General features: G+C 47.2%; 1 long non-coding RNA gene across 1 annotated transcript; it reads right to left on the bottom strand.

Moving 5' to 3' along the window:
- Nucleotides 1–400: 400 nt before the first annotated feature.
- LOC121832703 (uncharacterized) lies at nucleotides 401–3,869 on the bottom strand. The gene is made up of 3 exons (XR_013042639.1): nucleotides 3,626–3,869; nucleotides 965–1,314; nucleotides 401–466 (listed from the first exon to the last, which is right to left on the bottom strand). It is a non-coding gene; the product is annotated as an uncharacterized LOC121832703 (long non-coding RNA).
- Nucleotides 3,870–6,615: the final 2,746 nt, after the last annotated feature.

The raw sequence follows: 6,615 nt of genomic DNA, 5'->3' as shown, positions 1-6,615 counted from the left end.
TCTCCAGGTCATCTGTGATTTCATTCTAAGATCACATGATCAGCAATATACTTCTTGGGTAGGTCACTCGAAGGCATGCATGGAGCAGATGAATTGAGGGCCTTCAGCTTGGGACAAGAGTTCTTCAAAATGACAAATGCTGGGATCACGTGGTGGTATACACCTTGTATCTCAGCATAGGTACATAGGCCATGGGCCATGGCTGTAAAATGAGGGGCTCCAGGCGGGAGCAGAGTACAACAGAGAGACTGCGAAGTAATGTGTATTGTGTCTTGCTTCATGTTTAATTGACTAGACTGTCATAAGAAAAGATCATGCACTCGGTGGCTTCACAACAGAAAATTGAGCCTCTCACTGGAAGTTCACAGTCAACGTGTCGGTGGGATTGGCTTCTCCTTGGCTGCCTGTGCTCTCTCATGGCCATCTTCCGTGGGTATCCTCATCTCCTCTCATTTTCAGGATGTCCCTGAGGTTTGATTAGGGCTCAGCTTACATCATTCATACTTTTTGTAAAATGCCTGGTATAAGCAACTTAAGGGAGGAAAGATTTCTTTTTCTCCCAGTCTGAGATTTCGGTCCATTAATGGCTGGGGCGGGGTGGGGTGGTGGGGTATGGTGGAATGAGGTGATGGTAGTGTGGGATGGTGGGGTGATGTGGGTGGATAGGGAGGGGTGGAATGGTAGAGTGGGGGTGGTGGGAGGAGTGGCAGAGTGGGCTGTGGTGGAAGAGGGTAGGGAAGTGAGGGGTTCAGTGGTGGTAGTAGAGTGGGGTGGGGTTAGGTGGAGGAGTCAGGTGGTGGTGGTGATTGAGCAACTGGCATCGGGCCAACTCAGAGATGGAACAGGTGGAGACCAAGGATAGACGGACAGACGGATGGACGGACACACACACACACACACACACACACACACACACAGTGGTTGGTTTCCTCTAGCCAGGCCACACCTTCCACAGTTTTCTCACCTCTCAGCTGTCTATTCAGATGGTGAAGTCCCGAGGTTAGCAATCTCATGATCGAATTATTTCTGCAGATGCCTTCACAGACACACCACAGATCCACGTTATTAATCTCATAGGTGTTTATCAGTCTGGTCAAGTTGACAGTCAGGTGAATCACCATGGATTAGGGATAAAGCTTGGTTGGTAGAGTGCTTGCCTCGCATGCACAGAGCCCTTGGTTAAATTTGCAGAATCACAAATACAGGGCATGGTAGACATGCCTGTAATCCCAGTACTCAGGAGGTAGAATTAGAAGTTAAAAGTCATCTTTGATTCCATAGAGAGTTGGAAGGCAGCCTGAGATCCAGGTGACCCTATCTCAAGAAAAAAAGGTTCACAGTTGGGTGTGGTGGCTCACGCCGTTAATCCCAGCACTCAAGTGGCCTAGGCAGGTGGATGTCTGTGAGTTGGAGGCCATCCTTGTCTGCAGAGGATAGCCAGGGCTACACAGACCCTGTCTTGAAAAACAAACAAACAGAAAAAAAAGAGTTGTAAGATGAAGAAAGGATTTGCTATCATGAGCCCATCTCTTGTCAGCTTAACAGCAGAACACATCCTCTTAAACCCTAACAGTCCAGCCCTCACCCCTGAAGTCTCACGTCCACCTCAATGCAAAACGAATTCGGTCCATCCCCATGAGTCCTGTCATGTCAATGCTTCCATATGATTCTCTTGCTCAGAACAAAAAGGCTGAGAAATGTTAAGTTCCAACATGTTGAGTAGAAAAGCCCAAATTCAAAGTTTCCTCTGATACCCAAGGCAACTCCTAGCTATGAGCCACCTGTAAAAGTAAAAAGGCAAGTTCCATACTTTTGACACACAGTGGCATGGCATAAACAGCTCCATTCTGAGAGGTGGGCTAGGCGGACACTGAGGAAAGATCAGACCAAAGATCAGGTGGGGAACACTAAACCCTGAAGTTCCATGTCCATGTCTGGGCACATGGTGTCAGGATGCCAGCTCCAGAGAACTCTGGCAGCTCCGTTCTGTGTCTCAGCCTGCTGCTTGCATCTGCATGGCCTCTCCTTTAGGCCAGCTGTGTTCTCTCTGCCCTGAACTGAAGTATTATTCTATCCTGCTGCTCTGACAGTCTGAAGTCTCTGAAACTGTGGGTAGACACAATTCTCCCCCTGAAGTTATGTGAGATATTTTGTCACAATGATGAGAGGTCTAACCAGAAACACTCTAATGACCTATTTACCTTTAATGACCCCTTTAAAGATCTTAACTAGCCAGGCTTGGTCGCACATACTAAGCTCTTGGTAGCCCGAGGCAGGAAGATTGAATGAGAGGCTAGTCAGGTCTAAACAGCAAGTTCCAGGACAGCCTGGGCTGTAAGAGCCTGTCTCAAACAATAAACAAACTAACTAAAATAATGTTACACTCAGACACCCCGGGGAAGTACTGAAGTGAGAAAATGAATCTTTGACTTTGGGGTGATACAAGCCAGCTGACTGTACTGTACTACGTAATTTTTTTTTTTCTGAATGAAGTACTGTGTGTATACATTTAAAAAGTTAATAAGCATATGACAAGCAAATGAAACCTGGGTAGAAACCTGGTAGCCTGCCTAACCCTGCTTTAATCAGAGATGCAATTTACCCACAGGCATTGGCCACAGACAGTTGTGGTAAGTCACTGCTGGTGCCTCGGGCTTGTCCATCCATGCTCAGTCAAAGCACTAAAACCCCCCACCACCAGACAGAAATCAAGATAAGCCACCCCACACTGTGCTGCTCTGGATAGTCTTTTCTAAGTCTTTTGTCTCCTCTGACTCCATCAAGACTCCAGAGCACCCTTCACTTTCCAAATTTTGACTGACTTACCCTATAGCTTACAACCTCCAGTGGTCTTTTCCTCCTTCTCCTTACTGAATCGGCATCCCCTGAACTCCCCAGACCACCCATGCAAAGCCACATTGGGTCACTTGCCAATCCAGCTGCCCCCTCCCTTGAGGGAGGTACTTGGTAGGTATCTCAGGCTGGCCTTACACTACAGATTCTTCTACCTCAGGCACTCCTCCGGTCTTATAGGCACATGCCACCATGCCCAGTTCCTTATATAATTTTATTATAGGTACTAGCTGGGCAAAGAAGAGAGTTTTCTTGACGCTTAGTATTTGGAATTCATGCTGGGTGGTGGTGACACATGGCTTTATTCCCTGCACTAGGGAGGCAGAAACAAGCAGATCTCTGTAAGTTCGAGGCAGTCTACAATAGTGAGTTCCAGGACAGCCAGGGCAGTCAGTCACTCAGAGAAACACTGTCTCAAAAAAAAAAAAAAAATTGGGGGGTTGGGGATTTAGCTCAGTGGTAGAGTGCTTGCCTAGCAAGCGCAAGGCCCTGGGTTCGATCCTCAGCTCAAAAAAAAAAAAAAAAAAAAAAAAAGCCGGGCAGTGGTGGCGCACCGGGAGGCAGAGCCAGGCGGATCTCTGTGAGTTCGAGGCCAGCATGGGCTACCGAGTGAGTCCCAGGAAAGGCGCAAAGCTACACAGAGAAACCCTGTCTCGAAAAACCAAAAAAAAAAAAAAATTGGAATCGTCTCTTTCCATCCACCACAGCATAGGTGACAGAGGGCTGCTGTATTCCATGAGTGAGGGGGAGTTACACGGAGATTCACCTTTACCTTCCACCCATGTCCAGGCAGCAACACAAAAGGAAGTGAGCTCGTTGCTGGAGGATCGCCTTGATTTTGCTGTTCTGTCTCTGAAGTAGGACCTCTTTCTCTCCAGTAGTTCACTACCTGCAGCAGCTACCACCTCTCAACAGGAAATCAAGATGCTCTGAAGGAATCTGGACCCAGCATCCTTCATGGCCCATGTGGGTGCAGGCTGTATGCTGCTTACCACAGGGCCTGACGCTGTGCAGAGGTTACAGACAGCATACTGTGAAAAGTTGGAAGGCTCACCCCAGAAAGGAATGTTGGCAAGAGAAATTATTTACTCAGAAGTTGACATCCAGGCTGGTTGTTGGGACTTTCCACACTATTTAAAAGAATCTTGGCATCCCAAATATGTGGCAAGAACTGACCAGGGTGAAAAAGCTGCTTCGTGTCACTGTTGTTTGGAGAAATGAAATTGGCTTTGCTTGGAAACAGCACCCAAAGTTCACTGAGTCGGAGCTGGGGAAGCTTTCTGGGGATGGTAGGAGCTAGAGCCCATGGTCTATACTGTGAGACAATCAGAAGACAAGGGGCCAATGCTGCCATCACAGAGTGCTTAGAAACAGGGACAAGTATTACGCATCCTTTTCTCGTTGCAAAAAGTATATAAGCTCATGGTGGAATACTTGGGAATCGAAGAAAAGCCTACTGGGAGATAAACAATTGTCTGTAAGCATCCACACATAAGGGGACAAGCCTGTTATCACTAGGAGCCTCTGGTCTGCTTCTAAGATTCCTTCTCAGTATGTTTTTGTTGTTTGATTTTGTTTGGTATAGGGTCTCACTACATATCTTGGCTGGCCTGATACTCACTACGTAGCCCAGGGGCCTTCAAATTCAGAGAGATCTGCCTGCCTCTGCCTTTTGAGTGCTGAGAGTAAAGGCGTGTACCACCATGCAGGGCCGTATTTTCAATATATGCAAACATGCCTTTTCTGCCCACTTTTGAATAGTTTAGGCATAGTCTTCTCCCATGAAGAAAATCCTTTGAAGGGAGTGGAGAAAAGGCTCAGCAGTTAAGAGCATGTACTTACGCTTATGCATTTAGATATACACATATACGTAATTACAAAATAGTAAAAATACATATTTGAAGCTATCATTTTTTTTAAACTTTTACTTTTATCTTATGTCTATGAGTTCTGCTTTCATGTGCCCCACATGCACACATTGCCTGAAGAGGGCCTAAATACCCCAGAACTGGAATTACAGACAGTTGTGAGCCACTGCCTAGGTGCTGAGAACGGAACCTGGGTCCACTGCAAGAGCAGCCAGTGCTGTTAAGTACTGAGCTATTTCTCCAGCCTATTATTTTAAGCCTATCATTCCAAAGCTGTGCTGGCTGAGTTCAGTCTTCCTGATCCCTGGCAAACATTAGACAGTAATAGCACCTACCTCATGGGTGCTGTGGAACAAAACACTTAAGGCAGCATCATCTGTCAAGAAGAGAAACTTGGACTGGAGGGAGCCTGGTCTCTGCTTCCCAAGTGTTACCTGATCCATGACCTTTCCCAAGACAGAGCGGACAAGATGGGTGAGAAGGGCCTGGAATCCTTCGACTACAACCTAAGAGCAGCTGATCCATGCACAGTGTTGGAGCTCTTATGACTCTCATCCCCAAAGACCATGCTTCTCAATCCACTGCGAGGTTGGGTTTCAACATGAATTTTGGAGGGAGCATCCTCATTGAACTCCATATTAGGCTTTTAAGAGGATAGAGGAGTTAACATCTTTAAACCTGCAGACTACTCCCAATCGAAGTGTGTCCTTGGAAATGTTCCTCGATCGTTACATTTCTGGTCATTAGGGACTGTGAACATTCTCTGTCCCTGAATCTCTGGTGTATTTCTGGGGACTGAGCCTTTGTTTCATCAAGGTAAGGTCCAGAGCTGGAAATGACCTCATTCTCCTGGAGGGTAGAATGGAGCCCTGGGGAAACAGCTTAATTCTGACACACAAGTGTCAAAGCTGTGCCCATGGAGGTCATGGGCCACACGGTGCACAGACACGGGTGTAGCTGACTGTGTGTCAAGACCCTCTCTCATTTTCCAGTCTTGTCCCTGCTCGTTTTTCTGGGACATATGGTGGAAACAGCATACTGCCTCAGCTTGGCCTCTCATAGTTCATTCTGTTGCCATGGCAAACACCATGCCCCAAAGCAACTTAGGGGTGAAAGGGTTTATTTGGCTTACGCTTCCATGTTAAAGTCCACCGTGGAGGAAAGTGAAGACAGGGATTCATGTAGGTACTGAAAGCAGAAACCATGGTGGAATGTTTCTTGCTGGCTGGCTAAGAGGCGTATGTTTAGCTAGCCTTGTCATACAGCCCAGAACCAAGGGCCCAGAGCATGGCACCACCCATGGTGGGCTGGGCCCTCCTACATTAGCAATCAAGACAATCCCCCAGAGACATGCACACTGACCAATCTGATCTGGGCAACCACTCAATGGAGACTCCTCTCTCAGGAGATTTTAGACTGTGCTAAGTTGACAGTTAAAACTAAATATAACAGTCAGGCAGTGGTGGCACATGTCTTTAATCCCAGCACTCAGGAGGCAGAGGTAGGTGAATCTCTGTGTTGACTGTGTGTTCGAGGCCAGCCTGGTCTACAGAGTGAATTCCAGGACAGCCAGGACTGTTTCACAGAGAAACTCTATCTCTAAAAATCAAAAATCTAACAAACCAAAACCAAAACCAAAAACCTGAACATGACAATCTCCAAAGCCACAGATGCATGAAGCTTCGCCAGCCGAGTCCCACTCATCTGTTCCATAGCCTCTGTCTGGTTCCCTGCTCAAATCCCACCACCTCTTACGTGACTCAAGCAATCCACGTCCTACCCGATTCCTTCCCTGGACAAGGTTAAAGAGCAGAGGCCAAAGGGTCACAGCTAGCCAGCTTTGCTGCTGGTCAGGGAAGTGTTTGTCACCAGAGAGTGCCTCTGTAAGGAATTC

Source organism: Peromyscus maniculatus, chromosome 10 (genome assembly GCF_049852395.1).
Source record: "Peromyscus maniculatus bairdii isolate BWxNUB_F1_BW_parent chromosome 10, HU_Pman_BW_mat_3.1, whole genome shotgun sequence".
Classification (NCBI taxonomy): Eukaryota; Metazoa; Chordata; class Mammalia; order Rodentia; family Cricetidae; genus Peromyscus; species Peromyscus maniculatus.
The sequence above is the reverse complement of the archived record's forward strand: the minus strand, read 5'-3'. Positions and strand labels throughout refer to the sequence as shown.